The 13,684-nt window shown below is 38.2% G+C and overlaps 1 protein-coding gene across 10 annotated transcripts in view; it reads left to right on the top strand.

Annotated features, from left to right (window-relative positions):
* Nucleotides 1–13,684, top strand: part of PCDH9 (protocadherin 9) — a 972,095-nt gene that overhangs the window by 153,974 nt on the left and 804,437 nt on the right. The gene's annotated exons all lie outside the window — the stretch shown is intronic.

Genomic DNA, 13,684 nt, shown 5'->3' with positions numbered 1-13,684 from the left:
AACTCCAGGAAGCTCACAATGAGAATTACTCCAACTCCTTATTTATTTATTTATTTATTTATTTATTTATTTATTTTATTACTACTCAGTCTGTTTTTTAAAAATGTTTTTCACACACAGGTGCACTGGTTGCTATGGAACGAAATGTCAAACATTGGTGTCTACCATATCAATTTCACAAAGTGCCTCTAGGAAAGGAAGATGGCAGGTGTGGCTATCTGAAGCATGCCTACAGTACAGATGCAGCCTTAGGCTGACCAGTTATTGTATTACACTTTCTCTGCATGTATTGATTGATTGTGTTGTTCTGTTAGTTTTCACATGTGAAAGATTAAAAAAATACCAATCTTACCTTTTCATACTCATGCACAGGAAATTTTTTATTTATTTGTTTTGTAGCTCTGCATGCCACCCTTCAGCAAATGTCTCTCATGGTCATTCATAATATATCAACTGTAGTAAAATTCAAGTAGAATATACAGTGCGCCCTTACTTTACGCGGGGAATCCATTCTGGACTCCCCTGTGTAAAGCAAATACCGCCTTTACTCGAGCGCCATTTAACTGAATGGAGCTTGTGCATGCAGTGGTGTGGTGGCGCGAGCACGCCATGGGTATGTGCTCCATTTGTCCCTTTGGGACGTGCTGCCCCTTCTCCCTGCGCTACTTTCAGCATATGCTGAAAGCTGTGTAAAGCAAGCCCACGAATGGAATGGGCACACTGTAGTAACGTAAATCAATCATGATGAAACTTGGTACAAGTCAACTATTTAAAAAAGACAAAGGCACAAAATATAAAAATCCTATGGAAGCAAAAGGAAGTCCATACCTAGTGTCTCAAAGCTAAGAGAATGCAAGCCCGGCAGGCTTTCCTTGAGAGCGACTCAATGAATTTTGAACATGTCAAATCACATTTTCTTAGACCCGCAAAGCTGACTGGGCAGCAATACCAGGTCCACCACTAAGATGCAGAGGAGGCAGAGATCCAAAGCAGAAACATTTCAACACTGGAAAAGCTCCTTTTGAAGGCAGAATGTTTGAGAATTGGCTGGTAATGATATAAAAACATGTCATGGCTACAGCTCTAGTTCACATGCTGAGTGTTGTTTTATTCACTTGAAAGTTGTAACAGAGCAAATGCAGTTAGGACGCAGTAACCCACACAGTTCTGTGCCCTTTGGTGGCCAACTGTTTCTTCTGTTTATTGACAAGAATAATAAGCCTTGCTTGGAGCTCTTTCTCTCTCTCTCCCTTTTTTTAATTGAGATTTTTTGGTAATGATGATTGCCAACCCAGGCAGCCAATTTTCTAAATTGTATACATTTATTTCTATCCCACAGAGGCTTTTGAATAAAATTATTCTTAAATAACTAAATAACTCAATAAATACACCCAAAGCAATAATAGTTGGCTTTTTTCTGTGGCTCTGCAGTCCAACTGCTCAAATTACATGAGTAGAGCCTGTTGCTTACTTGTATGCTGGATTGTTTCTTTAATGTTCTTCTCCCTTTGGAATGGGTTTCCAGCAACTCGGGGCATGTGATGGTGGCTTTTCATTCCTCTTTCCAACATTTTCCAACCTAGATTATCTAAGGCTGCATCCACACTGCAGAAATAAACCAGGTCAATGACACTTTAACTGCCTCAATGCTATGGGGTTTTGGGAAATGTAGTTTGTAGTGGCACCAGAGCTCTCTGACAGTGAAGGCTAAATGCCTCACAAAACTACAATTCCCAGAATTTCCATAGCATTGAACTATGGCTGTTTGTGATGTCAACATGGATTATTTCTGCAGTGTGTATGAAACCTAAGACACTATCATGTATTGTATTAGTGATGTGACAATGAGCAAAACATGTTGAGATTTCTTGATTTCCATGTCAAAAATCGACCCAATGCAAGGGCCTATTGGATTGCAATTTTCTTCCTTCCACGTGTACATATTTTTTTGCATTTTCCCAGCATTTTTAGTTTACATTTTTCCCCTCACACATTGTTCAGCTGCTCCTGTTTGTCTGACGCAGTTTGGATGAACAAGTTGGAGCATGCACTTGAGAATGGAGAAATGCCTACTTTGAAAGACAAATGTCCAAAACTAAAGATTCTTAAAAAGGTACATTTCAGTATCCAGCCAAACGATTTTGTGCGACTTGAGAGTAACAAAATGTGCCTTATCAATAAACTGACAATGAGGCTTTATAGATGGGCAGCATCCATCCACCCCTTTAGTGGCTGGATCGGTGCAGCAACAACCACATGCCGTGGCACCAATCCGGCCTATAGAGAGCACAAAAAGGAGCTGGAAAAATCAGCTTCTTTTTGTGCCCTCTAAAGGGCATAATAACCATGACACCATTGCTTTCTGATGCTCTTTAGGCACTGCACCATTATGCTGTGTGCCATCTAGAAGTGTGTGCGGCATCATGATGTGATTGGGGCAGAGTCACATCATCCAGCATGTGGATGCTGCACTGTGGCTCTGCCTACAGACTGGCACTTTGTGAAGAAAACAGATAATATAGTATTAGGAAATTAATCCTATCAGCAAGGGAAAATAAACAGTATCAGATTTTGAGAATCAAGAATATCGTTAACTTTTTATTGGGGTGGGTGTTTCTGAGTTAATGAAGGGTAGATATAAAAGCCTTCCTTTGGAAATGGGTGGGAAATGCAACCTTAAATAGAGATGGAAAGAATATTCAGAAATATTAGGGGGAAATGTCTTTAAAAACAAAGCAAAGCAAACAGTTTTTCTCAAGTGACAAAAAGAATCCTAGACAAAACAGAATCTTCACAGTTCAGGACTTATTTTCACAAAAGAATTGTATGTGCGTTTTTGTGCAGAAAGCAGCAATTTCTGTACAGAAATCTTATTTTCTGTGTAAGAAAAGTTGTTTTCTACATTAAAATGCTATTTTCACTGCAAATAAAGTATACATTTTGCACAGAATAGATCCGGTAATGTGAAAAGTCTTTGAAAATGGTGCAGTTTTGGGAGATATTCTAATGACAGAAATAAAATAGCTAGCATTATCCCCTGTTTCCTTTGAGAACAGAATTGGAGAGGAATCCTTATTATTAAAACATTGTGTGACAGAATCTAGACTCTAGAGAGATGGGTTTATGATGGAGGTGGGTCTGTAACTTCCATTTATACTACTACTTCCCTCTATCTAAATCAAAATCACAGTTACAGAGACATGGCTGTGGACAGATCATTTTGACCTTAACCTTGGACTTTATTGCACAGGGCTCCTGGGACGCGACGAGAACGGTCCCAAAGGGGCCAGGAAGGGAACGGAACGAGTGGGGGATGCATTTTACTGCACACGAAGTCCCTCACTCATTCCGTTCCCTGCCCTTCCATTCCCAGTCCGTTCCAGAGAGGAGGCAATTTTTGAGAACTGTTTTGACCTTTTTTTTAATCAAATATCTCTTTCTACTTGCCACTCTTAAATTTAGACCTTTTACATAAAAAGGAAATATGAAATTTACCTTGCAAATTCACAGTAGGTGAAATTTTCTTGCAGATAGAGATTTTGGTCAAGATTGTTACCTAGCCAAAGCAATCAAAATACTTCTTCCAGACAACATAGTTTAATGTTTGATTATACGCATTCCTCATCTTTTTCTCCATTTTCCTCTTTTTACTTTCTTCTTTAAAATACCAGATTGTAAGCTCTGTGGGGATAGGGACCTCTTTTTTTGTACCCTAGTCTTAGTATGGGGTTTTCAAGGTGAAAAACAATAATGAGTATTTTTCTATTGTCTCATTTTGCATGCTGTGCTATGACAAAAGTTAACTGAAGTGCCCCTGCCCTTGTCTCTGATAGATTTTCTGCCAGTGTTACCACGCAATATTAGTGTAGTCCAATAGTGTTTTCTCACAGTGTTGAGATGTCTCTAAAGTACTATGAACACTGATGGTTGGGGTGTGTGTGGATCATTGCATTCAAATATCTTCCCATATATATATATATATATATATATATATATATCTCCAGTATCACAATCCTTGAGATATTCCTATGCCTGCTTTTCAGCAAATGACTATCTCTTTCTTTGAAACACTTTGCTGTTTTATTTACTCTGGAACGCTGAAGTAGTGCTTCAATGAACTGACAACAATGCAGTTCTGTCCTTGTTTTCTGAATTCTTAGTGTTAATTTGAGACCCATGATTGTGTATGAGTGTTTCAAATTGTTTGCTCCAGCGTGCAATTATGATGCGCTTTTCCACATTACATTCTGTCTGCAATTTTCTCCTCAGTCACATAGCATTGTTTGTTCTCAGTTTACCATCTTCCTTATTTTTTTTTGGTTTTGCATTTGAATCTTCTATATGCCTCAAGGATTTGAATAGATACTTAAAATTTCTTTCTCCCTACCCCACTCTTTTTCTGAGTTTGATTTTTCCTCCCGTAGCACCATACTCACTTCAGAATGATTTTGTTGCAGTGAAGCTTTATGTGGAAAATGAAGTTATATACATGTTAGGGGAACTTTATAGCAAAAGAATATGAAATCAAATAGGTAGTTGTGCTTATAATGCTTAATTGTAACCATTTGTAAACATACACTTGTCTGTCTTTATGTAACTTTAGAAAATGAAAGAATTAAATGTTGTTCCCTAGTCTTCCATGATGGGTATAGGAGAAAGTCATTACTGGGCATAAGTAACTGATGATGATCCAAAAACATTCCTCTACATTTGCCTATCAGTTAATTTAAATTTCCACTCACCCTTCTCCCACAGTCTCACAATGAGCAATGGCTTTTAAAAAAAGATAGATGGTGACCCTATACACTTTTCAATACAGGTTTTCCTTTTAGCAAAGCTTCTAGCTATTCAGCTGCTGCTGGTGCTATTAGTTTTATACAGCTGTTTTATCAACATATATTTCTTCTGCTGCTAACACAACAAGAATTAAAAGCACTGCATTAAAATACAATATACTTTAAAATAAAACTCAAAAGAGCATCACAATAAATGTAGACTATTTGTTGATTGAAAAGCTCCATTTTAATATAGGAAAAATGCAATTAGCTGATTCATTGTAAATCAGACACAGCATACAAGTGAAAGCTCAGATTGTGTTTGTTTTAAATGCTAGTTGTATTTGAGGTCTGTTGAATAGATAAGTGTCCCCATGATGCAGAAGGAAACTATAAAGGTGGCACCAGATGACACTCTAGGGATCCTTTTCTGTGCCCAGTGAACAAACTCTCTCCATACTGGTCCCCTACATCATTTCAGTTGGTATGAGCAGCCAGAGCAGAGTTTGGAAAAGTTGCAAACACACCTGCTTAAAATGGCTGGGCTTGGAGGTGTGGGTTGTGAAGTAAGAGCTGTCAGCAAATGAAGAGCCAGCTTTGGTGGAATGTATCCTTATTGATATCTTCAGAGACGTAGCCAAGAAGAGGGGGGCGTTCTTGGGGTCCAGACCCCCCCTTCCATTAGAAAAATGAATGGTGTGTGCTGCTGCACCGCCAAACTCAAGCCCCATTATAATGGTGGCACTTGGTCTGCCCCCCCCCCTTCCTAAAATCCTAGCTATGTCCCTGGCATCTCCCAAATCCCTTCACAGTCTAGCAATGGAAAGAACATTTTTTTAAAGTAATAGTATTCAAAATAATTTTATATAAAAAATTTAAAACAAAACATTTTTTGTGACAGGAGAATCCTGGACTGACAGGAACCTTTGTAGAGCTGTTCTGCACAAATTTCACACTTTTTTGTACAGAAAGCAGCATTTTCTGTGCTGTTTGGTGCAAAAAAAAAAATAAATAAAATCTGTAGGACATCCTACAGATTTGCATGGGACTTTGTTAATCAGAAAACTGTATTTACTGCACAGAAGAGAAAATGTTTGCTTCTCAGAAAGCACTGTTATCTGCACAAAAATGTGAAATTTACATTGGTTAAATACTAAGCTGTTAATAGTATTTTAAAACTGCAGTTTTTGAAAGTGTTTTTTTCCCCACTCTGGGAATAAAATTGCTAAAAATTACTCATTTCTTCCTTCAAGAACAAAATTAGTAAATAATTGCATCTCCTTTTCTGGAAACATATTCAGGAGTAGCCATGTGGCAAAATGCAACAAAATCCAGAAACAGTGATACTTTTATTGGGTGAGCTAAAATGCACAAAATATATCATAGCAAACTTTTGAAGTTTCACTGGCTTCTTTATCAGGCAAAGATGTTAAAAATCATATAGAAGAAGAAAAATGATGATGTTAGAGTATCAGGCCTATATTTTGTGTCAGATGTTAATTCTGTTTTCAGTTAAGCTGATCTGGAGGGAACCCCATGCAGAGACCACTCTTCTTCCTGGCCATTTGAGAACTGGGGACAAGGATCAGTAAACTGTAGGCAATAATAATAATAGATTTCAAATCTATGAGCAGTAGCAAAGAAACTTCCATTGAGATCCAGGCAAACTCTATATGTGAACTTAACTGCTCCTTCCTTAGGCAAAAAAACAACAACAGCATTACATTTCTCAAGAAGTTTCTGTACTGTTATGCCTGGAAAAACATTTATTGCCTACATTTTATTGTACCTTTGTTTCTGACACAGTCTTAGCCCTTTCAGAAACCTTTATAGTATAGGTGGGGTGATCTTTACCTGTGAAGTAAATTTTGTTTAAAAAGTAACGGATTTTAATTCTTCATAGTCGAGCGGTGACTTGAACCAAAATCCCCTGGCCCAAGGAACTACATATTATATTTTTTGTATCTGTTTATAAAACATGCAACACAATGCTTACATGATCTCCAAAATAAAGGGAGAAGGCTGCCATAGTTCTGATTGCATTGGTGATGGTGAAGTTAGAAACCACATGCATTGTGATATCTATAGTGGTGATGATGTGCTGTAAATGACACAAAACAGAGGGAAAGGGTCACATACAACCCGAGGATTTTTATGTTGCCCATCACTGTTCCTGCAGATGGGGTAAATCTCCAGAGGCTTTGAATGTCAAATTATTTGTTTCCATCCCTTGCGAACTGATTTTTAATGCATCATGAGCCACTTGGGTTTATTGTCTTTCTGAACTGTAGCCAAGGGATGAGTTGACAACAGACAATGCAAGGTCGAGAAGGAAATGCCAATGGAAAGGAGAAAGAAGCTCATGGAGTGATGGGAGTAGGAAAATTCAATCTTAAAGAGGTCTTAGAGGCTCCCAGATGCAATAACTTTGATTAACCTTGCAGTGTTTCAGCATGAGGTCAGGCTATCCTGTTGACACCCTTCTTTTGAAATGTCAGTCACATTTCAATAACTTTTCGGCAAGGGCTTGTAAGGCCTGTCTTCATTGACTCTGAATGAGGCAGGTTGCTTATGAATGCAGCTTGAACTGTCACTCGAATATTCCTGTATTGTCTTAGTCTTGATTGACACCTTTGGAGTGGTGGAAAAGTTTCTGGGTAGCTCAACTGCCTCCCCCATTTCTAATGATGCACTCTCTTCCATGATTGCCATCCTTTCTCTTTGAAACTTTGTCTCCCTCTGTCCCCCTGTGATGGTAATAAACTTATAATGCCACTTCAGTCCAGTATTTTAAGGAAGTATCGGAAGAAGTTCTTTCTGTTGGTGTGCTTGTTAGTGTTTCTGTGGAACCAGAATTAAAATTTCTGCTTTTTTTAAAGTGTCACATGACAAATGTTTACTTCAACCCCATTACTGTGATCAGATGCATCCTCTCTATCGCCAGGCTAATGTTGATTTAATAGAGAATACTTTGGCCTTCAAGTACTAGATCAAGCATTCAAAAGAGCTTTGCTGTGCAAAACATGTGAAGCATGTGCATATGATCATTTTGCAGGGTTTTTTTTTTATATGCCGTTCAGCTGCATAACTTACTCAAACAGCAAAAAGCCTGAAAATCTTTAGCTGCCCTAGTAATCACAGTAAGTGAAAACAGAAAATAAACCATCTGGTTTTACAGTCATAGAGCCAGTGAAAAGGCTAACATTAGAAACAAGGAACTTCCATTTCTCCCCATTCATAGCTTCTTTTTAGTTTCGGGGCAGAGATAGAGAAATTACATAGTGATATTTCTGGAGAAAGGTTCTTTATGTAATATATGTTATGTTCCAAAGTAATGATGGTTTCAAGTCTGTTTTACACAGTAAGCTGATTTCTAATCCAAGTGTCCCATTTATTTTAAGCCAAAGAAGTACTGCCTCAGATAATTGAGGCTTATTGTTTCACTGTTTAGAAACGCCCCAGTTCTCACAGAAAGGTTTTCAGTAATACTAAATTTGGTGGCACAGAAACTACAAGTTGCATAATGTTCAAATAGTTCTGATCATGCATAGGCAGCAAAAAGAAAGAAAGAAAGAAAGAAAGAAAGAAAGAAAGAAAGATGACAATTAAGTAGCAATTTATCCATATAACTAAGCCTGTCCAGGGAACCAAGGTGAATTCATAGGCGAAGGAGGAGGAACATGATGTTATTTTATGCATCCTCACATTTAGCAAAAAGTTGGAAAAGTTACTCTTTTGAACTATGTTTCCAAGGTGTCCATCATGGAGGGAACTGTGGGGTAAAAGATGGACAATTTCTACACTGAAGATGGAGCCAGATGGTTTAGTGTTCTTCTTTGCCTGTAGAGCTCTTTTCTTGTATGCATATCTGTACTTGCAAATAAATGTCCAATGGATGTCCTGCAAAAGAAGGACAGCACATTTCCAGTGGTAATCAGGTCTAATTTGAGTGGCCTGATAATTCTTGCCTGCATTAATGGAATGTACAGAGGAGTTTTCATGACCCTCATTTTGTTATAAGTAGTAGAAGAGAAGTGAGGTGGGGAGCTGGTAATTGGGTCCCTTTGTTGTCATTGTGCACAGGACATGCAAGTGTAAGTATATAGGCCTGCAGTTCTTGTGACACTTTGACCCTAATGAAGTCCATAGTCCCAGAACACTAGGAGGCTCCTAAACCTTTGGCCTGCAGAAATGGGAAGGCTGTGGGGACTTCACTATGTCATTACTGTTCTACATTCATTTTTTGTGGGCTGATGTGGACCTTGGGTTTCTGGAATGATTGAGCTACTTTCTCCAACCACTGGAAAAAATCCACACTCACATAGACTTTTCTGGACTACAGTTCTAGCATTCCAAAGCCAACAAGGTCATAGGAATTGCTGGCTAGGAGGTTGTAGCCCCAAAAGCAACTTTTCCAGATTGTGCACAGACAAGTTTCATATACTGCACTGCACATGTGCACAGCTGATGAAGGACAGAAGAAGGGTGTCCCTTTGCCATACCACTCCACATTTTTTGCTGTGCCCCCCTTGTATCCACCTGTGGAAGAATAGGACTCACTGGAGGTGCTGTCTTTGTTGTTCGACCTTGCTGGCCTCAGGAGGGAAGGAGAACCAGCTATTGGCCTTGATTAAAGCCTTTGCAAGAGGGTGGAGGAAAGGAGACCACTGATAAACTTGGGTTGGGTTGTTGATATAACACACCCTTGTATGTCTTGGCAAATGCTTTCTCTTTATTGGTCACTACACTGGCCATTTCCCACATCCAAGGTCTCTTTAACTTTAAAATAAAGATGATTCTTCCAACCTGAGAGGCTCTGGGTGTACTTGAGAAGTGAAACAAGCTGGGGCCTTTGATGTACACTTCCCTTGGAGGATATAATATCTGCAATACAGGCCTGAATACTTTACAGTTTCTATATATAACTGTGTGGCATGGCATTTAATTCACTCAATGATGTGATTTGCTAGCTTTCTCAGCTTGCATCAGGTTGTTATACTCCAGATATTAATGAACTAATCTTTCCATCATGCTTACTGAGTGATTAGGACTTATTGTAATAGGAATCACCCAAGACCTGGAGAGTCATGTCTTTTCCATCCCTTGTATATCCTCTTCTCTTCATCATGACCACACCTCCCTTTTATTAGTCTTTTATTAGACATTTGGTCCTGCTGTTATATTTAAGTTCTTCAGTCAACTATATTTCTGTTTCTTTCATAGCCCAAACTGTCTCAGCCATTCACAAAATTAAGTGCCGTCTGTGGGTTGTTTTATACAGGTGCCAATGATCTCTATTTTCAAATATGCCAACAACCCCATGCATCTCAGCCACTGCACAGTGACCCGGCATAACACCATGTCACCACTTTCTGTCTTCTACTCATAGATGCCCACAGGGGAGTGCACATTTTCTTTTTACAGCTCTGCTAGTTTTAAGAGCTGGTGAAAGAAGAATGAGGTCAGTATCACACTGGATCACAGCACCTTTATCAAAACAAATCTCTCAGTGGTCTCCAGTTGCCATCGCTTCAATGCAATCGACAGCACTTTCTAAAAAAATAAACGTACAAATAACTCTACTTAATTCCAATGCATAAACAATGCAATCATGATAATATATGCAAAGTTCCAAAATGCTTAGGGCTTAATCTAAATCTGTTGGCCACATAAACTAGTTCCTATTTCTAATTTGGTTTTAACAATTTCAATGGGCTGCCTCTGACTACATCCAGATACAGCCTATTAACTGGGAACTGATGTTGCATGGAATTTGTATTTCTGTGATTTGATGTTTAATTTCTTATATTTTACTCTCCATCTGTTTTTTTACTGCAATTTAAAAACTATAGTGAAAAAGGTCCAGAAAAATTTCTTGGATATCCAGTGTTAGAAATAAATAAATACTCACAGGGATATATTTGGTGTCTGTGAGATTTACAGATCAAGTTCTTTTACTGCTATTTTCCATGAAAAAAATAATCAAAAAAGAAAGAAAGAAAGAAAGAAAGAGAAAATTAGTAGATAAAATGAGATACCCAGGGCTCAATAATCCACCACCTCCCCACACCACCTTCAGGCAAACCAGTTCTAGAACACTGATGAAGTACTTTTCTTTTGATTGTGTTCTGCTTCTGAAATGGATTGCAGATTTTTGTTCTATGAAAAAATACATTATACTTTAAATCCATAAAGATCAGCAATCCAGACAATTTAATGAAAAGTTAATGCATACAATTTATATCAGAATAGTTAGGTGTCACTTTTGTATGCATTGTAGTTATATAAGGTGTACATTTGAAATAGCTTGGATATATGGGAACATATGTGGGAAATTACTTTATAATCATATACCAAAAGGTCGTTAGACACAGCGAAAAAGAGTGTGCTTTCTGGGTGGGTGTAAATTTTGTTAATCACATTTTAATTATGGTACTCTGTGTTTAGATTGCCTATGGAGTTAATTGTTCATACTAGTATAACTTCAGGAATACAATGCTTTGTGAGTGTATAATATAGTTGCATCTGCATCCACCAAAGCAGAAATAGAGCTGTTCAGCAGTGCAACACACTCTCAGAGTCGCCTTCTTTAGAGGTCTTTAAGCAGAGGTTGAATGGTCATCTATTGGGGATGCTTTGATTGTGAGTTCCTGCATGGCAGGGAGTTGGACTGGATGGCCCTTATGGCCCAAATACCGTAAATAAATAAATAAATAAATAAATAAATAAATAAATAAATAAGATTCTATGATATAATGCTCCCCCCCAGTAAACATTTTCGACATTAATAGCCTTTACCTCTTCCCTTCCCATCTCACTGACTTTATCTTACCTTCCACTACCTTTTCAGTCTTAGGTTTAGCAAAGTATCTACAGGGCAATCATGATGAAAGGTGCCCAGAATTTCCATATGACCAGGATAATAGAAACCAGGGAAGAAATGTGCATTTCTAAGTCTGGATTCCAGGTTGCAGTGCTTCATCACTTAATAGTTATAAATTATAGACATATTTAACTGGTTTCATCCAGTATAAGTAAGACTGCTCCACCATATCACCCTTGGTTATACCTCACACCTTAAACCTAAGGGCAGCAGGCCACATTAGTTTTTTAGGTGGAAAACACCCCCATAACCCCCATATATAGCTAGGAAATAATCCTGCCTGAAACCAAGGAGAAACACTACAAGTCAGAGGATGAGAATGGATAGATGGACCAGTATTTTGACTCAGTATAAGGACTCAGGATCATGCTTTATACCGGAGGCCAACTGAAATAGCATGTTATCTGAAAGACAGAACCATGTGAAAAACTTTGCTACCTTATATCCTGTCACTTAACGTTTGTGATAGATTTGACTTCCATAGAATCATAGAGTTGGAAGAGACCACAAGAGCCATCCATCCCAAACCCCTGACATGCAGAAATACACAATCAAAACACCCCCAACAGATGACCATCCAGCCTCTGTTTAAAAAACTCCAAAGAAGGAGACTCTACCACACCCTGAGGCAGTCTATTTCACTGATGAAAAGCTTTTACCATGAGGAAGTTTTTCCTAATGTTTATGTGGAATCTCTTTACTTGTAGCTTGAACCCATTGCTCTATGTCCTAGCCTTTGGAACAGCAGAAAACAATTTGTCCCATCCTCAGTATGACAACCCTTCAAATATTTAAACATAGTTGGAGTGGTACTATTCCTTCCCTTGATCTGGACAATATAATCCGATTTATGCAATCTAGCAGAATATTGGCTTTTTCATCTACCACCTCACACTGCCAGTAGAACTTCAAAAGTTTGCATGTACTTTGTGCAATTTGGTTGACCCAATAAAGGTATCACTGTTTCGTGGATTTTGGATGTTATTGTACTTTGCTGAACAATGAACTTGGCTACCCCTGGATATGTTTTCTGAATTTGAAGATACCACATTTTATCCACAACGGAAATCCTAAAGAGGGATCCAAGAGACTGGGACTGAACTCTTTGAGATTTTTACTTCCAAAAAAGGTAAAACTTTTAAATTGGGACTGCATTTGGTTGTTTTATCTAAATAGCATCTAAATGTTTTCCAAATGCAACATCACAGAGACTTCTTGAGAAATTCAATGTCCTCTGCCAAAGGAGGAGGTGACAGGACAGAGGCAATCTGGAACTCAAAGGAGTTTCTTTTTTGTGCTGCTAATAGAGTATAAATATTACTTCATGGACCTCTGTCTCCCAGAGCCCATATGGCCAAAAAGAAAGAAAGAAAGAAAGAAAGAAAGAAAGAAAATCACTTTTGCCTAAATGGGCTAAATGGGTATCTTTCACTACCAGCTAAACTGAGAACAGCTCATTTTTAACACCCTTGGATGAAATTCTTCTGGCCCTAGAGACATGAATTTGTTTAGAGTAGCCAGGTATTCATGTACTACCTCTTTACCTATTCTTTATGTGAAATACTGTAAGTACAAAATTTCATATTCATGAATGAATGAAGTTTATATCCTGTGGTATATGACCCTATAGTTATTCCTAGTGAATCAGAACTCCAAGGGGTGTATAGAAAAGTATTCAAAGTGTTTGTCACATGGCTGTAGAACTCTGTATTCTGAGATAACTGATGTGGACCAGAATTACCTAGAGAGCTGAAAATCTTCTACTGTGGGCTAGGAGTCAAAACACAGGTTTAGATGCATGTTGGACAAATTATAAATTGATACATGATTTGTTTGGTTTTTGTTATCCAATCCAGGCACTTGGTAATGGGACGGGATAGAAAGTGAGCATAATTTTTTAAAAAACCACAAGATTTTACTGAACTCACACTTGAGACATGTGAAAAAAGCAGACAGAGAACAATCAGCTCCCAAATATGCTTTGTGTACGATCAGGAATGGAGACCTGTGCAGAGAAGAGAAGAGA

This window comes from Sceloporus occidentalis, unplaced genomic scaffold (assembly GCF_023333645.1).
Source record: "Sceloporus occidentalis isolate IW3139 unplaced genomic scaffold, rSceOcc1.0.p SCAF_2, whole genome shotgun sequence".
Classification (NCBI taxonomy): Eukaryota; Metazoa; Chordata; class Lepidosauria; order Squamata; family Phrynosomatidae; genus Sceloporus; species Sceloporus occidentalis.
This window is presented reverse-complemented; position numbering and strand designations above follow the sequence as displayed.